This window comes from Netta rufina, assembly GCF_964035555.1.
Source record: "Netta rufina genome assembly, chromosome: 9".
Taxonomy (NCBI): domain Eukaryota; kingdom Metazoa; phylum Chordata; class Aves; order Anseriformes; family Anatidae; genus Netta; species Netta rufina.
The window spans coordinates 10,774,513-10,791,125 of NC_140132.1; positions in this window are offsets into that span (position 1 = coordinate 10,774,513).

The window sequence follows — 16,613 nt, forward strand, 5'->3', positions numbered from 1 at the left end:
TTTTTTGCTCTGCTTATGCAGAACTACAGGTTTTATATGCTGTTGTGAAATAACTGTCCTGGAAGACCCCACAGTTAATGCTTCAGCTACCATATTTCATGCAGGGTTGTTGTTCTTTCTCTTAGCCATTGCCTGTATTTACAAAGGTGGTGCTTATTTTCCCTGGATGAGCAAAATCTTCTGCAATACAAAGCTGATGGTTTGGTTTAGTTGGAATATTAGGACATTGATGAACTTTTATATGCCCCTTTGGTGAAGGTTGTATAATTTTTGGCTGTCACTTAGGGGCAGCTTTCTAGCGTAAATCATAAAGCAAGTATTTGGTATGCCACACCATCTCCTGAGAAGGCCCTGCTTTGGGGTGATACACACGGTTCTGCATTATCCAGCACTGATCTTGAAAACAAGGATCAAAGTCATCACTGCTGACGAGTTCAATGCTCTTCATCTAAATATTCTGGGCCAAAAATCTGTTAAACATGATTTGAAATGTTTAAGGTGTTGTCATTGCTCTTTGTAAAGTGAATAATTCTGTGCGTATTCCTTAGACAAGTCAAGAGGGGCAGATCCTGGGGGCTGTGGTTAGCAGCAGGGGAACAGAAGAAATGTCATGGGAAAGAGGTGCAAAAAAAACCCACAACAGTGAGCTCTAGCAAAAAAGCTACTGATAGCTTCATGACTGGCAGTAGTCTGGGAGGCAGATGCTGAGCAGGTTTTGTGTGTCTTAAGAGCATTTGCACAGGGCTGATCAACTGTTTTTGAAGGAACTTTATCCCAAACTACAGAGAACTATTAATACTAAAAATAGGGCCTTATTCTGTCAGTCTTTAACTTACAAATGCTTGAATTCTGCTGTCTTAATGGGCTTTCAATGTTTTTTTATTATTATTATTATTTTTGCTATAAATCTGAGTAATATTCCTCAAAGAGGTTGTATAACAGTAGCAAGGCTGGAAGGACTCAATTTGGCAAGACCTCATAGTGCAAAAGATCAGATTAATTTTTTAGCTTTTGGTCTTGCTGCAAAGCTTTCAGTATTTCACTATCTTCATAGGAAAAGAGGCCTGAGAGGTTCCAGAAGATCATCTTGACCCTTTGCCTCAATGCATCATCGTTATTGCTGGATAATTCCTGTGAGGCCTTTTTCATTTACCCTCTAATACAGGAGGCAACGAGACTTCCTTAGATTAGTGCTGTATTTACCACTTAGAAAGCTTCTTCCAACTTAAGTAAACGTCTCTTGTTGCACTTTGAGTCCTTTACACCTTCTTACCACAGAGGTGGAGGATATATTTTTCTTTTGTTGTTCTGCAGAAACCATTACTAGATTTAAGGACCCTTATATCTCAATCTTCTCGTCTCTTTTTAATTTGTTTACACTGAGCAACCTCAATTAGCTCACTCGTCCCTTGTAGCTCACTTTATTAACCCTCTGGCCTTTCTTGTACTTGTGTCTGGGCTTCTCCTTCTTGGCAAGCCTCACCCCAAAATGGGCTTTACCACAGGCTTGACCAAAACTGAGCAGACCATGAGGGTTTCTTCCGTTCTCTCCAATTTGTGTTCCCGTCACTGAATAAAGGTGCCTTGTTTATGACGACTCGATGTTTATAATTTGTGCTCAGTCTGTGATTCTCTCTATCCCCAAATCCTTATCTACAGACCAGCTGCTCAGCAGTTGTTACTATATTTGTGCAGGTGATTTTCTTCCTCTGAACAGAACCTCCCATATGGTTTCACTAATTCCTCAATAGCTTCCCAGTTATGCATGGGCAGATCAGTGCCTCTTTGCGGGAATAACTTAAATTATTAGGACTTTTCTTTGCACATGGCACTAATACTGAGGCTTCGTTCTTGGATCTCATTTTTTCCTAGCAGTGTTTTGCAGGCTCCCAGTGTGGGAGAGGAAGGGTGACTGTAGCTCACTCAGCTTTGAAAATGTCCCTTATAGCTGTTAATTATACATACTTAATTTTATTACTTTTGCAGCATTTCTTACTGCTGGCAATTCTGTTGATGTTAATTATTGTTATGGAAGGCTTCATTTTGAAACATTCTCTGGGAGAATCACTATTTTATGGCCGTTTCCCTGAACAAATAGATCTGCTGTTCTCACAGGGCCTCTGCCAAGGATTTCTGCAAATGACCTCCGAGGGGAAAAATAAACACATTTCCTTCCCTTTAGTTGTATGTTTTTGGGTAGACACTTTGCAGATGTGGGTGACTTTCAGTGCATTGCATATCTGGGTTTGCAGCCCTCTCCAGCTCCCTGCTTTCGTTGCTGAACAGACCTGGAAGGCTCCCTGTGGCTCCAAGTGCTGCTGCTATGTGAGCAGAGAGGGCCCAAGGCTTGATCCCGGGGCAGCCCTGATGCACCTCTAGCAGCAGGGTCACCAGAATGGGCACCCTGCTTTCATCCTACCCCAAAGGCAGCCCCTCAGCCAGGGGATGCTCATCCTCAGCGAGGCAGGAATGTGGGTTGAAATCACAGGCTGTCCTGCTGTGAACCGACCCCCTGTAAAGCAGGGCTTGTAAACAGGGCCCCTGACCTCAATCGCAGCTTGCCTGTTCACGGGATGTTGCACTTGCCTCGCTTTTGGGCTTTTTCTCTCTGCGGTTTTCCCCCCTCCAGTCACCCCTTGACCCCCAGCACTTGGCTCTGAGACTTGAAGAGACTGAAGATCTTCTGATGGTTTAAGTAAAAAATTTTCCTTTCTTCCTGTCACCCTCCCCCCCCCCCCACTGAAGTTCGGGCCGTTCCCTCTTGTTACCTCCAAGTGTGTGCAGAGTGGATTTATAAACAGCCTCATGCACATGTTGTTATGAGCTTAGCCTTTAAGTCACTGGAATCTCATTTCTAATTTTCCTATTTTTAGTGGAGTATGCCATTTGCTTTGATTTTTCTGCTTCCCTGTGTGTCTGTTACTGGGCATCAGGGATGGAGACCTTGGGATGGATGGGCCCTGGGTCTGATGCAGCAGAACCATCCTTTCCAGTCAAAGGCTGAATTAAGATTTTTGCCCCGTATCAATGTCAAGTTACCAAGGCCTATAGATAGCAAGATTATGTTATTTTTGACTATTGGCATAATATTGTTGTTCTCAGCCTTCTGCGATTTCGGTAGTTTTCCAGTTTATTAAAATTGAAGGTCATTGGATTGGAGAACGTGTTAAAAGATTATTTTAGGACCAGGCTCAAATTAATATGATGTGCCTGCTTTGAAATGTTATGCCTAGCAGATGCTGTATACCATTCCTATTACTTACTAATTGGCTTGAAAGTGCTTAATTATCCTGCCTTTTTCAGATATAGTGAATAGATATTTGTTAAATGCTTCTAGCTTTCCTTTTGCACCCATTAGCACTGGCTTTGGCTGCTATGATTCCTAATGGCCTATTTAGTTACTCAAATATCCTTTCGGAAATCCTCCTACCTGTGAAGTATCGCCACCACATGTATGTTCCCTTGTGAACTTTTTTTTTTTTTTTAATAGCTTATACCCTTGTCATACTCTATACATTTCTTTTTATTTTTTTATTTTCCTTTTTTCTCTTTAATACTGAACTGAACTTACCCATAGAGTCATGTTTGGGCATCTGATGCTTTATAAAGATTTCCCTGCTTTTGCCAATGTTCTTGTCTGAATGAGAAGGGGGGAAATTCTAACGCAGACCAACTTGAAGTTAGCTCTTTTGATGCGTAAGTGGTATGCAATGTACATTATTAAAATACGTAACTGGTTGTAGCCATCCTGCTTTCTAATGCTGCTGTTTGGCTACTGACATAATCTTGTAAGGAGCCATCAGTTTTAGGCCAATGTCTGTTTTTTCTTTTTCCTAATGAGCTAAGATAGTTATGTTGGATTAAATTCAGATGCTTGTATTTGGAAAATTTTAACCTGATCTGTTAAGTCAAGGACAAAACTGGGTCTTGGTACGTTGACCCAAGTCACCATGGAAAAGAAAATCTTAACTTATATGTGCAGGCTCTTTTCTTCTACTGGTGTCTTCCTGGGGTTTTGTTCCCACATACTATCCCTGGTGGGTGCTTTTTAAATGTCATTGCAATTAACCCTTGGAAACCTCTGAAAATTCTATTTTTTCCTCTGAGTTTTTAGTTCTGTGCCACTGTTTCTCCTTTTCGTCCGCTTTTTGCATGTGGCACCGTGCTCCCCTTCTGGATCCTGAGATCCTGAATTTACCTCACCCCCCACCCTCCTGCCTTTTTTTTTTTTTTTTTTTAAGGGTTAAAATATAATTCCCATTTCTGTTTGTTTAAGAGTGCCACTGAAATGTGGAAGCTCTTGTTTTTGCACCGCAGTAGTGAGGTGAGCCGTCAGCAGGACAAAGGGAAGGCAGGAGGTCAGGGCAGGTCCTCTGAGCTACAGAACCACGTGCTGCTGGGTGAGGCTGTGGTACAAAGTGATCCTGTGGAGATGTGTCATTCAGCCTTTAGCCCTGCTTCTCCCTTTGGCAGCAGGTGCATTCTCTGGATAGAAACCTCATGATTTGCTTTTTGTGAATTTTAGCTCTTGAGACGTAATTCTTATTTGGATCTCCTCAGCAAAAGTTCACGTGTGCTCTTTTTGATCTTGAAAGTAGGTAATGAGATTTGCATTAATTTTCTTTGGTCAGCTTTATAAAGCTCCATTCAAAAACCAAAGTCCCAAATCAAAACTCAAATTCAGAGCATACTAATACATTCATAGCAGTAACTCTTTGGCTGGGGTGGTTGCGTCTCCCACACTGCGGTGCTGCTAAGAGACGATGTGCTGAGGGCAGGTGTAGAGCCCTGTGAGACCCACCCGGGGTCTTTTAGCATGGACCAGTGGCTGGCACTGTCCTGGCTGTCTGCTGACTCAAAGACACACTAATGATATAAACCATTGTCCTAACAGAAGCAAACACCAACCTGTCACCTCATATAAGCACACTTTACATAGGTATTCTCAGCAGGCAAGGTTCTGTTAGCCTTCAGGAATGCTTTTGTATCCTGCCCTTCTCCCTCCACAGAAGCTACTATCTGTGATTTAAAGTAGCACAAATTCTTTGTTTTCTAAACCCAAATCTGCCTTGTTGTTACATCCATCCCTAGATCACTTGTGGAAGTTACCCACTTTCTGTAAGGAAAGGTGGGAATGTCTCAGACGTTCTCTCAAAATGCTCTGTTCTACAGAGTAAGTTTTGGGACATCTGATTTTTGGCTTAGTTGCTTCTTACTTGCTAGGAAAAGGGGTGGTGAAAATACCAAAATTCTGGTTCTTAGTGATCGGGAAGGCTACAAATTGGTCAGGAGCTCAAGAGATCACACATATGAGTTGTAAACCCCAAGGTGGTGTAGTTGCATAATGTGCAGCCTAGGTTTTTCTTCAAACCTTGTCCATAATTCCTGGTTATGCTCAGCTCTCCTCTCCTTCCCTATTATTTCACAGACAAAAACGAGGCAGAACTTGTGTTCTGTCTGTCCAGATCCCAGTTAACCGTAGCTGTCCTTGCGTGCCTCCACCAGGACAGCATCATCTGCTTGGGCGTCCAAACTGACGCAGTGTGTCCTCGCATCTGGTGTGCAGAATGAAGCATATGCACTGGCGTAGAAATGAAAATGAAATGAAAATGGCTGGTAGGCTGCTGTGCGGATGACCGCCCTGTTGTGCCCACCATTTGTTACGTAGCTGCATGTGTCAAACTGTGCACGCTCCGATTTTTGGTTCCGAATGTTTCTGACGTTGTGAGCCTGTCTGTCTGCTGTTGTGAATGTTTGAGAGCTGAATGTGTGATTTTGTTAGTGCTCCTATTTTTATTTTGTTGGTGCTTTTGCATTGCTAATCAAATACAAGCCTCCTATTGTTCTCCCTGCGGCTTCCTTCCAGTAGATGCTTATATTTAGTTATTTTAGTAATTCCCAGGGTTTGAAATCCTCAAAAAAAGCCAGAGAGGTGATAAACTCCTTTTCTGATTACTAAATACGTTTGATTCATCTAACAGATGGCTGTTATTTGATCTGCTGTTGTTACCCGAGCTGCACGCAGGGGCAGAAACTCGCAGGAGTGGTGACTTGGAGGCAGCAGAGGATGTCCTCGCCCGGTCCTTCCCGTGGAATGGCAGCGCTGATGCCATTTTACCCCGCGGCCTCGGTGATGAGCAAATTGTTTTTGGTGGCATCTCCCCGCCTCGCACACGTAGCACGGGGCCGGGTGGGCGCCCCGCGATTCGGGCGGCTCGGCGGTGGGCTCGGGCTGTGGGGTGCCCAGATTTGGCTGGCAGGAGGTGGCTGGCGGTGCCCGCGTGGATTGGCTGCCCCCCAGCTCCCCTCGCCGCACAGCCCCAGCCAGCTCCGCCGAATCTCGAAACAGCCCGATTTACATCCATTCATGAATCCGTGACGTCAGCACGCTTCTGTGCTTCTTTGCAGCAGGCTGCAGGATTGTGTGGGTGGAATTTCCTTTTATTTTGCAACACTTCCTTTTTTTTTTTTTTTTTTGCCTTCCATCTTTTTAAAGCAAGAAAATGGAGCATCACATAGGCTACCTTAATCCTTGTAAGTATTTTGTCAGAAATGTCTTTTATGAAGCGTGTGTGTGTTTGTGTGTGTGTGTTTAATGGTCAGCATTACCCTTTCGCCATTTATTTCGGAAGGACAGATGGATGTTGCATTTGTGATGTGAAAGGGCTGAAAAAATGATGCTGAGAGAAGGGATAAGGAAATATGCAAGCTTAATTTCTCCATCGCTGCCTGTAAATCTGATAGCTGTCCTGTCCTTTTGCTTCTGTGAGAGAGAGACATTTTTCAGTTACAATTTTGCACGTTATCTTCTTGTGCCCCCCTTTTAAAGGGGAAGGAGGGAATAGCAATGGAGAATGGATATATATGGAATATGCAGGGAATGACATAAGAATTATTAAGGACAGTATAAAGAAGCAGAATTGTGTGTGTATGTACATATATATATATATATATATATTTATGCCTTCTAGACAATCAGATTTTTTTCCTTGTGGGCTAATCAATTAATTCTTCTATTGTGTTACAGTAATAAATAATTTAAATCCTCTTTTGAGGTGGTGTAGAGATGTCTGTGTTCTCATCAGCCTGGTAGGAATTTGTTCCTTTATTATTGCAAATAGCACTTTGTGCTGCCTGTGTTGTGCTGAACACATGATTTCTACCCCGTTTTCCTAATAGATGAGGAAGCTGGGAGTACCATTCCAATTAGCGATACTGTTCACTGGGGCAAGATTTGTCATATTCTTGCCTACCTGAATGGGGGCATGATGTCATGTTTTCTCCCAGTGAAGTGAGTGGAGCCATTCTTTATTTTTATTTTTGGAGACTGGGGGGGGGGGGGGAGGGAGGGAAGTGTCGGGTACTGCAATAGCTACATAATACCAGGCCAGACGTCTCTCAACTAAATGAAATATTGGGTATTTTAAGTTGATCTGGAGGAAGATGACATCAGGCCTGTGTGTTTGGATATGCTGATTTTATCGATAGGCAGTCTGTTTCCATAGGAGAAACTGAAGGAACTTAGTGATTGTTAATTTTGAGAAAATATGGAAATATTTGAGGAAAAACAATTAAGTGAAACGAGAGAGATTTGCCTAGTCTGATTTGCAAACATGGGCATTTTTTTGCAGTAACCACTGTGTGTGTAGTCATAGAAATCTTGGGATACCCTGGAATGCAGATATTAAAAGTTTCTGGTACTCTCCTTTTTGTTGTTTCTGAAATGTATATGCACTTTTGTTTCTAGAGAGATGCAACCCTTTGAACCTTGGCTTCTGTGACAGACTTGTCCTGTGAAAATCAAAGAAATTATGATTTTGCTGTAGCAGGCTGTTTGTTTTTGTTTTAACACCAGTTTAGTTTGTATATTTGGGCCCTTGGTCTGATTCTTTGTGATCTGGAATGGTGCTATCATTCAGATTTGTCTTTGTCCCCTGCTGCCTGGTAGTTAAATTTATAGCTGGGATTCAGTTTGACTCCTGTGTCTGGAATTAGCAAACAACTTAAAGCACAGAATATACGGTAGGCATTCTTAACATTTCTCAGTTATATGTGAAATTATGTTAATGGGTTTATTTTTTTTTTCTGGTTGCATTTTTAACCTTCCTTTTTGTCTTCTATTATAAAGAGTTGGTAAGTGGCTTATCTCCAATGGATCAGAAAATGAAATAATGACTTATTTGAAAATCTCTTCATAGGTAAGCGGTTTCACAATTGATAGTTATTAAAATGTGGTTCTGCTCTGAGCAGAGGCAGGATAAGAAGGGTTTTACAGTATTTCCTTTTTTTTTTTTTTTTTTTTTTTAATGACTGTTATAGCAAATATGAGAAATGAGAAGGTGACTGATTAGACTGGAGTTGTTTGTATTTGGTACCAATTCTGTGCTTTCTGCAGTTCAGATGTGGGAATAGATTTCAAATAGGGGGAATTCTCCAAATGGCAGAATCTTTAAAGCTTTTATATATCTATTTATAAAAATAAATTGTTTGGCATCAGTCATGTGAACAGATTTAGTCAGAGAAGGTTCTTCTTCAGCTCTGGTCCATGGAGTTGGGGTGGGCAGGGGAAGGCTCCTGAACCTCCTTGTGCACAGAATGTTTTGGCCAAGGTCCTGCCTCAGATATCAGCTGTGGAGGAAGGCAGCAGCCTTGCAACTTCCAGTGAGTTTTTCAGTCATAACTGAAAGAAAATGAGTAAACTGAGGCAAATGTTACCTCTGCATCCACAGAAGAGGCAGGACTTTGGCACTTCAGCAAGCCCTGGCCTGCTTATGGCTCTCTTTTCTCTCCTTAGGAAATGTGCCCAGTGCAGGGGCTTAAGCTTTTGTAGGATGCTGCTATTGTGATTCTGTAGCAAACCACTTGTGCTTCTTGCAGGGGGAAAGGAGGTGGTGAGTAAATATTTCACCTAAAACACAACTGCCAACTTGCTGTTCAGTCCAAAGCAGTGTGTGGCAGAAATAGCGAGGTGGGCTGGAAGCAGCAACACCGTGTGTGCTTACTCCCTCCCCTATAAATACTCAGCGTGCATTTCGACCTCTGTCCTCTTTCCCTGTTTACAACTTCAGCTGAAAAGTCTTTTGTTGGAGTGGGTTCAAAGGCATTAGTGACAACTGAGAGTAGAGCAGGGTGAAGACTAGATATTTTCTGTGAAAAGTACGCGGTTTTATAATCCTGTGGTGAACCTGTAGTTGTTGGTGCTGTTCCTTCTGTGGCAGTTGCTAGCTCAGTGCTAGAGGTGCTGTGAGGGAAGGAAGGAGAAACTGGGGTGCAAGTGGGAGGCTGGCCTTCTTCCAGCAGAGTGGGCTTGAGGAATGCAGGTCTCAGTCTGGACATTTTCTTCATTCCGAGGATGTTTGTCCTTTCCTGTCCCCAACCCGTTACTTTGCCACCTTGAGGCCTTGCAGAGGACACCAACATCATCAGTAATGCACAGTATCACTGAAACATAGAAAGTCTTCCCTCCCCACCCTTCTGTGCCTGAGAAGGTGCCCTTACTTTATCAACAGTAGGCAAAAAGTTGCTCAGTGGGGATGAGCCGGAGGGCTGAGTGTAGCTTTGGAAAGTCTCTGCAGGATATTAGGGGGCATGTGGCCTGTAGGGCCTCTGAGGGTCCTCCATATTCCTTGGTGCGTGACTGTGCGTTGTGTGTGCCGTCCTGATCATGTTACTGTCGCGTAAAAGCTCTAGTGGCCTGAGAATAGGATCACACCTCTCGGGTGTTGCTCTAACCCCTTACGCTGTGTCAGTAATACAGGCTTAATAGAGGCTCCTGAGCAAGTCATTGTGCTTGCTTCTCTATGGAGGAGTAATCCTCTTTGCTTGTGGAAGTGCTATGGTGCTTACTAAATGCAGCGCTGCCTCTTCCCCGCTGAGTGACCTGCTGGCTGGCCTTCAGGTGTCCCCATGCCCTTCCCATCGGCTGTGCACTCCAGCACTGCCCCCAAAACACTACACACACCCTGGCTGTTGATATATATATATATATATATATTTTTTTTTTCTTACTTTCGTGGATAGTTGCTTAGATACTTCAATACTGGCTATAAATCATGTAAGCTGCTAGTGCTGAAGAAGTGTGTATTTTTTTATGTCAAATATGCTTCGTGAATCTTGAATAATTCATGCTTACTACAAAAATAATAACAAATGTGAGTGAATTTACCTGAGACCAGTCTGATGCTTCACATGAATCAAAGCGAGAATTTGATTCAGTCACTGGATTCCTGAAAATAGCACTTTGATATTGATCTTCATCCTCAAAGATCTTTCAGACATTAATTAATCTTAACACTGCTCCTTGGAGGAAAATATGATGTTTCAGTTCTGTAAGTTGAGGGAAATTACAAGATACGGCTCATTGATAGTACTGGTAAGTTTCAGCGGCTTCACATGGCAATGCCAGGAAAGCTGTAAAGGTGTATGCGAACTTGGGATTTTTCCTGGATTTTGTAGTTATAAAATACTGGAATTTAAATCCCTTAATCTGTTATTGTTATTTAGTAATGTAGCATGGATCTTCAATGAGGTAAGAAAGTGCAAAATTCAAAAGATTGGAGAGAAAACGACTGGAGCGGCACCTGAAGTCTGTGGCTGGGTTTTAAAAGGTGTTTCGTACCAAGAAGACAGCTGTAAAGATGAAAGAGATGAGTGCAACTTAAGGTCATTTCTAAATTTTGATCCAAGACTGATTCCAGTAGTAAGTCAGTGGTATAAAAGGCTAATCAGAGTTTAGTTTTTCATTTATACTACCTAAATGTTGTACAGTAGCGTAGATGAGCCTGTGATGGAGGTTATCAGTAGTCCACGAGCCATCAGAACATTGTGCTGAAACCACCGGTGTTAAATAGTTGAAGATCTGCCCATAGTTGAAGATGTGCAGACAACCAAAACAGAAGTCGCAAATGGGCATACAGATGCGAGCTGAATTTGGTGAAATCAAATTGTTGTAACAAGATGGTACAAGGTGGTCCCTCATTTGTCACCCCTTTTCCTGCTCCTCAGCCCTGTCCCCTAAGGGCAGGTGGTTGATAAATTATCCTTTTTTCAAAAACTGAGGGCCTCAGTTTAGAAACACAGAGAAGGGCTTTGCATTAGAAATATGTAGTACCAAAATCCTGCAGTGAATTTAAGAATCATTATGCAACATCACTTATTTCCTGTGGCATCAGATTATGCAATTTCTGAGCAGAAGAATGCAAAGCCCTGGAAGAACACAGTAGCATTTTAGGAGATCCAAAAATACCTTATACAGGATAGAGGAAGCATTTATGTATGTAGCGCTGAAAATACACAGTTATGTAAGCTGCTTATTTCACAAACTGCTCTTTGGAAAGCTGGCTAGCTAGCAGGTGAAACAGGAATCAATCTAGCTTTTGCTGAAATCAGCTGAAGTGGTCTTCCTGAATACAAGGGAGGGTGGATTGGCTTTTTGTCTGCCTTGTTCGCAAAAATGGTTTTCTGCTTTTTTTGTTCCTTGTGCCAAAAAGAAGTGGATGCTTGATTTCTTCTTCCAAATCAAGCTCTCCTCCGCCTCCCACAAATCTGTGACCTCATATTGAAGGAGTTCCTAGCTTAAATATTTGTCTAGTGCTTGTGGAGTTTAAATCATTCCTATGTGGAGAGCCAGTGCAGATGCACAACTTTCGCGTAGTGGTAAGAGTCAACAGAGTTGTTTTAAGGTGAAGTAAAGTCGTGGGGATCTATTAAATGTCTTTGGAGGAGTCAAGAGGACGTGAGAAAAGGGGATCTGGTCGATGCAGTCTATTGGAATTTTGACATGATTACTTGCCCAACACTCTTAAAGAAACTAACCAGCTGTAAAGTAATGGGGACACCCCTCTCACTGACAAATAATTGGTTAAATGATATGAAATTAGAGTAGGGATAGAGAGAGCAGTGTTGAAAACATTTTCACTAAAAGAAGCTGTCGTGGTGGTTCGTTCTGGAGATTGCGCTACCTGTGCTCCTTACACCTGTGCTTCCTTTACCCAGGTCATTTAGGAGTATTCTAAAGCAAAAGCATTTGCAGAAGCAAGGCCTTCGGGATAAGAAACGTGCAAGGCAGTTGCAGAGAGTACTAGATGGGTCTCAAATTTGGATGATAAAATGGCAGTCAAATTTAGTGTTGATTACATACAGTTTAATTGTAACATCCCGTATGTGGGAATTAGGCTCTGAATTGGCTTTTACTGCTCTGGAATGAGATCTTGAGGTTGTATGAGATCTGTGGAAGTTAGATGAGCATCCTGAAGCATGCCTAGACATCAGATAGCATTGGAGGAATAGTTAGGAAAGAAATGAAGAACAAAACTGATCGTTATGCCTTTGTACGCTTCTGTGGTGTGCCCACACTGGGGATTCTCTCTGTGGTTTCACTCCCGCATCTCTAAGATGATACAGAAGAAATGGGAAAGATGCTGAGAGGTGATCAAAGATACAGAGCAACTTTCCTAGGGTGAGTGAGTGGGTGGAGTGGGACTTCTCAGGCTCAGAAAAAGATGTTCGAGTGGAGGATGAGATGGTTCATAAAATCACAGCCGACATTACGATTATCAGGGTTCAGGTGTCCTTGAAACAGTGAGAACTTGTGGTATGAAGAATGCAATCAGCTGGTGAGAGGTTCGGTGCAAATAATAAGTTGGTGTTACCTTGTGCAATGTATGGTTAAGCTACAAAACCGCTTGCTGCAGCATAGCATTTACCAAAGGGTCCTGGTTCAAATGACACACTTGTGCAGGAAACATGCAGTGGCCTACAGAATAGAAAAATACCACGGTGTGCTGCTGGTGCACAGAGAGTGGGTAAGCTGCATGTCGTGGGGAAATTGGCTGGGGCTGTACCAGGGAGATTTCTCTGTCCTTGGTTTTCCTGCCTTGGTTTTTGGAGGCAGGAAATGGACAGAGATAAACCTGTTGTTCTTGTATGGTATGGGTTTTTTCTTATGGTGTGGTCCAGGTGTCACTTAATTCTACTCTGACGAGCTTAGTTGGGATTTATAAGGTGCACAGCAAACCTCCAGCTGGCTCCATGCACAGAGCTTGAATTCAGCCATTATGAGTATTTCTTGGCTGGTATACTGTACTATTTTTGTCACTGTCAGAAAGGGTTCAGACCAGAAAGCGAGACAGAGTTGTCTTTCTCACTGAGACAGCGACAGACAAAAGTACATTACAACTGTAAAATCACTTTTGCCAAAAACACTGAGTACCTATCTGAGGATAGACGGGGAATGTGTTGAATAAAGGTGAACATTAGTCAGCAGACACATGAGTTCAAGCTTCTGTTGTGATAGCACACGCAACATACGGTTACGTGTCCGTGGTCTCACCTGCTTAATGCCCGTGGCTGCGTCAAAAATACGCTGTTAACATTTTAGTATGACTCCTAGAGGTGTAAGCCCAAATGCACAGCTCAGGAAATGCCTAGGGAGTCTGCAGAAGTTAGTTATCTTATGTTGAGGTGCCATCCAAGTATTTCCCAAAGAAAGGAATTAAAAGTGTAGAGTCTAGTCTTATTCTGCAGTAGGTGCAGAAGTAATGCAGTGTGTCTGACAACCAGAAATAACAGGGTGAAGCACAGGACGCCCCCTGAGTGTTACACCTTGGTTTACCCAGATATGTGCTGCTTTCTTGTAGAGTAAGCTAGGGTACACGCATAAATGTGTTGAGATCAGAGCTGCTGCAGTGACAGTTGGAAAATCTTGTTGGTTCAGATGAAAGGTTTTCAACTGTTTTATCAGAAATTAACGATGTTTTGGCAACGTCACAGTTGTAATACTCGAAAATAAGGCAGGATCGTGGCTTAGTATCTGATCAGGTGTGAGAGGTGGGATGTGTGTTGTGATGTGGAAGCAACTTCCTTGAAGGAAGAGAGAGAGATCCAAACAAACAAAAAACCACCCAAGCAAAAACAACCACAAAACAAACAAAACAAGCTGTTGCCTTGGGCTACTTCATAGCTTAAAGATTTGCACATGCTGTGGGCTAGCTTAGTGCAGCTTTGTTTTTGAAAACCTAATAAAATAAAGCTTTTTCTTACATGAAAAAGGGAAGGCAAGGCAGAGCAATGCTGGGTGAAGCATCAGGATATGCTTGGTTACATTTCCTTCATCTGAGTAATACTACTTCAGAAAAAGTAAGAGGTTGCATTTGGCTGGTCAGTGTATCTCGTTCTGTATTAATATATCTGTTACCACAGGCTGTGTTCACAACAACCATACAAAACACAAGCATGCGTTCCCAGTGATGTAAAACCGGACAAGTGCAGCTTAAGAGGAATATCCGATTCACTCAAACAGCACTTTCCTCACCAAGAGAATGTGAAAATAATACACATTTTTTTGGAATCCTGTGGAATAAAAATGATGTGATTTCAAAACCCAGAGGTCAGAAACGAGAGCCAAAGCTGTGGTACTCGCCAGCACAGCAACTCTCGGTTCTTTCATGTGCTGAAGTTAGACCATGTGCCAGGTCAAGAGATCTTAGAAGACCGTGTGGCAACCTGTTGTGAAAACTCCCTGCAGAAAGAGATAATCACCAGGGGCAGTAGAGCTGCAGGATGCGTATAGTGAGATAACTGTACTTTATAATTTTTTTGTATTTTTGTTAGATTCTGGAAGGTTTTAAAGTATTGTCCCAAGCCAGGAGCATTGTGTGAGCCTTGAGATGATATTCACATTAACTGCAGTTGCGTTATCAGTGCAGAAAGGTGTGTTTACTTTGCTGTACCTAATGTAGCAAAGAGAAAATCATGTTGAGTACCGGGAAAAGGTAAGGGAGCTCCAGGGTGCGAATGTAAGTAGTGCTGTGGACAGGAAGCCCCTCTGACCTTGATGCTTGCCCTTTGTCAGTTTGCTAGTCCTGCCCAGCAGCTCTTATTCAACACTTAACTGTAGATCAGAGGATTGCTTCTATTTCCTTTGTATGATGGAAGTGCAAGCACAGAATATGCTTGACTGTGTAATGTAATAAATAGAGTTTAAGGAAACTAAGTATTACTACAAGTGTGCTTATTAGGAAACCGAGTGGTGACTAGTTTGTACTTACACAGCCTTTACAGTATACTAAGATTTTATTTGCGTGCTATGTCTAGAATTACGATTTGCTACTTGAGTTTTAGCACAGCTCTTCAAAGGAGAAACTTCCACCATAGCCTGTGTGTTTAACTCTGCCACATCACCAAACCCCACTGTTGCTTTGACACAGTTGTATCTGCTTGGCTCGTACAGGTAGTGCATGCTTTGGTGGCTCTGTGCATGAGAACACGCTCCTGGGGGATGCTTCCAGGGGCACGCAGGATCAGGCGATGTGAGAGCCTGTCTTGTGATAAGTGATTCACCCACTGGTGCTGCCTCACCTGATCTGTCAGTCTTCTAATAGTTGTAAACTGCAGTGCAGGCTGGCTGGCATGCTAAGGTGCAGTCAGTCTCTTTCTTCTTAAAAGAGGTGTGCTTTGTCCTGCTTTTTGTTGGGCATGGTGGGATTTTGCAGGGAAAAAAAGCTGTGCCTGGAAATGGAATCACAAAAAGTTGTGATCGTACAAAATTATACTGAGCCCTACATTTCCTTATAAACTAAAACAAATTTTTTAGCTGCAGAGTGCCTAAACTCATCAAAATAGCTCAAATCAGAGGTTCTGCCTTGAAGTCTGCTGTTGCAGAAGCACTTTGTGAAATCTGAGTATCTTAACTATGCACACAGTCCTCCTACACATGCATGCAGCTTTCAGCTCTGACTTGGAGACTGCTATGGCAGAAGCGTTGGTAAGATAGAAACAGAATGCCGCTTGTCTATGCTCTTCACTGTACAAGTTAAAGAGGCACATACCAATCATAAACATCCCAAACAGCGAACACTCTGTGTAAAATGAAACTTTAAACTTTCAATGAAACGTTTTTTTTCAGTTCAATATGAATGATCTCAGCCATATCCTCAGTACCGTGAACAAAGAGTAGGGGAGGCATGACAGTAAAGCTCGAAAAATTCTCTTTATCCCTTGTTTAAAGAGATGGCAAGGTCGAGGACAACCTTATTTGTTAGTGTTAAATCAAATTTTGCTGGGGGAAGAGGTGGTGCATTGCAGAATTTACTGTAATATAATATGATTAAAAAAAAATTCATTTTCCCAAAAAGTCAACATTGATGCATTGTGGCAACCACTGCCTTCTACCCACTGCTAACGTATCCGGACTACTTTACTTCACGCAGGCCCGATACGGAGTTGTTTTAAAATAAATGCTGCCTTCTCATGCTCTCAATGAGTTCACTACACCTCTGAAAAATCAGGCTGCTTATGTAAGTACCTAAATAAGTCTCTATCACGCTGGTTAGAAAACAATTCAGTAACTTTTGTGCACCTCCTGTCCCTTCCTCCTGACTTGATGAAGCAGATATAGTAGTATATACTATATATGCTCTATATACCATACTTTATGATTATTATTTGAAACAGCTAGGACTTGGAGAAGGGAGGTTGATCTAGTAAGACAGACCTGGTGTCCACAAAGCTTGGGTTTTGTTCTTGGCTGTGGTATCAGTCACGGGGGCGGTGTTGTACTGGCCCTGCCATGGACAGGAAGGAGGTTGAACCTGGTATCTTCCAGAGGTCCTTCT